The sequence below is a fragment of the Oreochromis niloticus genome, linkage group LG15 (assembly GCF_001858045.2).
Source record: "Oreochromis niloticus isolate F11D_XX linkage group LG15, O_niloticus_UMD_NMBU, whole genome shotgun sequence".
NCBI classification, from domain to species: domain Eukaryota; kingdom Metazoa; phylum Chordata; class Actinopteri; order Cichliformes; family Cichlidae; genus Oreochromis; species Oreochromis niloticus.
The window spans coordinates 28001643-28005066 of record NC_031980.2 but is presented as its reverse complement, the minus strand read 5'-3'; the positions used below and the strand labels follow the sequence as shown (position 1 = coordinate 28005066).

Genomic DNA, 3424 nt, shown 5'->3' with positions numbered 1-3424 from the left:
CGGGGCTGTACAAAGTCACCTCATCTTTACCCAAAACTGTAAGCTGTCATCTGTGAGGCGCGAGCGGTGTTTGTTTTTACCATAATTCATGGTGGAGAATGGCTGCTCTTCTGAGTTTTGCTGTCTGTAGCCGTATGAATGGCAAACTACACTGATTAGCAGCGGCATAGGCACACTTAAAATTTCTTCTGAAATTTTCGCTTTCTAGTCTCTCAATTAAATCCTTTAAATCTCAGTACTTTTGATTGTCTCTTACTAGCCCCCACACAAGAGTAAAATCTCTCAAATTGTAGTAGTTTACAAACTTTTCAAAATTTTCAAAATTTCTCTTGAATGTAATTTTCCCTTTATCTGTCATTTTCAACAAATTACCGTTTTATTCCCATTTAGCCTCCGAAAAACTTCTGTCCATCTGACAGAACATTAATCATCCAAATTAAGGGTTGGCTTATTCATTCAGTTTATTCTTGAGTATCTGTACCTTGGTCAAGAGTCTGCTGACATACAGATGAAGGAAGAGCTTCTGAAGTACTTCAAAGAAAGCTTTCAGTCTCAAGGTTAACTGAGATTCAGTGCATATATCCCACCCATTAAGAGTGCACATGCAGAGTCCATGTCTTCCAGGTCATGCAGAACACCCTAAATGGTTATATCCACATTGGCTGGAGGAGTGCTGGCATCAGCTCTTTCGATGGTAAAGATAGCAAGGGTAATTTGTTCCAGCTCCCTCTGAACAGCTGTAGCTGTAGCTTAGACACAAAAACATAGAAAAATGGCATCCAGTTTAAAAAAAAAAAGCCTAAGCTACCCTTTAATGAAGTAAACACAATATTAGGAACATGCACCCCAGTGCGCCACTATTTTAGACAGATTCAACAATAAATATAAATAGTTTGGGTATACAAGAAGATTCCCCAAAACATTTAAACAGGTTCCATGCAAATTACAACAACAACAACACTACAACATGCAACAACATTAGTTATTCAAAATTTGGTTTAATACAGATAAAAAACTAAACTAAAATTACCAACCAATTATTCTTTGAAGAGGATGCTTGGGTCTTCATTCAGGTAAAAAGGTAGTGCCCTGAGGACACACTCCCTCGCCTTTTCAATAGTTTGCTTCTGTAGAGAGTGGCAGAGATACAGGAAGAGAAAACAGAAATACTTTAGGATGACACAAACTCACATTATACGCAAAATGAATGACATATCCACTGCACAGATAGACATGTACACAAGACCAACTAATCATCACATGGACATGAATAGTTAACCTGTTGGGTAGGGTTTCCACCACATTATATATGTCCATAATAGAGGTAAAGACAAACTAATACATCATCTTTTTTGCATTCAAAAACTGATCTTTAACATAAAAACATTCACTTATGGTTTAACCCAAAATTGAGGGATCAGATTTTACTTATGTTTAGGTAATTTTAATTTTCCAAAGTTTTGAGTACCAAACTTTGTCTTGCTTAATATAAATGTAAGTACACTGTGCAGCTACCATACACTAGCTGTTTAAATTTGAAAGTGATCTTGTTAGCCATAATATTTTGCTACCAACTGAATAATGCACCTTTGTGGCTGGGACCAAAATTTGTCTAATTTTCTTCACTGCAGCGCCTCCTTTTTTCTTGAAGACTTTTATGAGCTGGTCAGTGTATTGGTCAAGTTGTGCAAAAAGCCTTGGAACAAGTGGAGCAGTAGTAATCCTCACAAATTCTGCTTCCACCTGAAAACATGTCAACAAACACAACATACTGTACTGTAAATATACATACTATATGTACACATATACATACTTTATAACTAAAACTAATGTAGAAAGACCTCATTAAAGCTATAATTTTAACACAAACATTTACACAAAATGCTAATGGAGCCATTACAGCTTTTATTGTTATTTATCAAGTTCCAAAAAATATTGATCACAGCTGATCTGAAAAGAATTTCATACCTCAGGCCCTTGAACTGCAACCTTTACAATGGTTCAGATCTGAAGAAGAACTAACAGGGGCATGGGATGGGTCACTAAAGAAAACTTAACTTATAAAACAGTTTTGTTTTTAAAAGTATAACAGTTCACATACCACATACAAGCTCAGCAGTACCACATACACCACATCAGTATAGGAGGGAGCAGGTAAAGGCCAGGATCTGAAATTTATAAAGTAAAACAAGAAATTCATTACTTAATTTCAAGAAGCAAATTATTGATTGTATTACAACTAAATAAAATACTACTCAGAAGAAAAGGAAGAGATTGACACTGCTGTGCTAACTTTCTATAGAAGCAATTATCACCAGGTCTGTCGACCTCCATTGTCTGTCCACTCATATGTCGTGAATAATTTTATTTAAAAAAATTAAGTGTGTGATTTAACAAACTGTAATTTATGACTATGTTGATTTGTATAACTCCGCTAGGAAACATGCTGTATTTACAGACCATTTTTACATAATACAGATTACTGACAGAGCATAACAATGGTGTCACAGTGGCTTTCGCCCTCGACTTTTTGGATTTTAAATGTCACTTTATGCTATCCTTGCTATCCTATTTGATATTTATGACTCTCGGATTACAGTAAAAGAATCCCAAGAAAGCAAATGCAAAAATTACCCCTTGAAAAAATAACCCCATGAACCCCTGTAGCTAATCCCTTAATAAAACAAAAAACAATAAAAATGTTTCTTACACAGTCCACAAAATAAGCATGTCCATGACCCAGTGAAACTAATGTAGAACAAGCGCATATAACATGTCTTGTAAGACAAACGCAAAATTTAACCATGCTCGACATGTAGATACTAAACAACATAGTCAAAGAAAAAAGTGGTCTTACCTCTCAAAGAAACAGCAGCTTGGCGCCAAAACAACGTTTTTGAGTTAGATTTGAAGTCTTGCGCATGAGCAGGCCCAAGCCGTGAAACCTTCTTGTTTTTCGCGGTTTCATTACAACTGTTTTTGCATTACTGCCACCTTGTGGATATACAAAGTATACCGATCCTAATTGACTTAACTTAAATGTTATGCCATTAAGTAACACATTAGTATTATGTACAGTGAATAATAGACACAATTACGTAGACTTGATTAGAAAAACATATGTTAACTTAACAAAAACATATATTTTAAGTAAAATGAAAATAAATAATTAATATACACTGAACAATCCACCTCATTCATTTTTTTGAGTGTAATGACCAACTTTCATCACATCTTAAAGACCTCATGGTACCATAATATCCGCAGCACTTAGAGCACTTAGGTCTTAGAAGAAGTCTGCATTGTGAAGTTTGTGAATCGTTTAACCTTTAACAAAACCTTCAAAACTGTTGGAGAAAGAAATATTATTGGGGGTTTACCCTACAGTATAAAGTGCCTGGTGGTGTCAGCATTGCAAATTGGC

The 3424-nt window shown here is 35.3% G+C and overlaps 1 long non-coding RNA gene across 2 annotated transcripts; it reads right to left on the bottom strand.

Moving 5' to 3' along the window:
- Window positions 1-350: 350 nt before the first annotated feature.
- Window positions 351-3183, bottom strand: LOC109194785 (uncharacterized). 2 transcript variants are annotated; one of them, XR_002056519.2, is made up of 6 exons: window positions 2858-3027; window positions 2102-2168; window positions 1969-2007; window positions 1588-1743; window positions 1035-1127; window positions 351-749 (listed from the first exon to the last, which is right to left on the bottom strand). It is a non-coding gene; the product is annotated as an uncharacterized LOC109194785 (long non-coding RNA). The 2 variants fall into 2 exon arrangements; XR_003214284.1 differs by having other exon boundaries at window positions 351-743; window positions 1035-1743; window positions 2858-3183.
- Window positions 3184-3424: the final 241 nt, after the last annotated feature.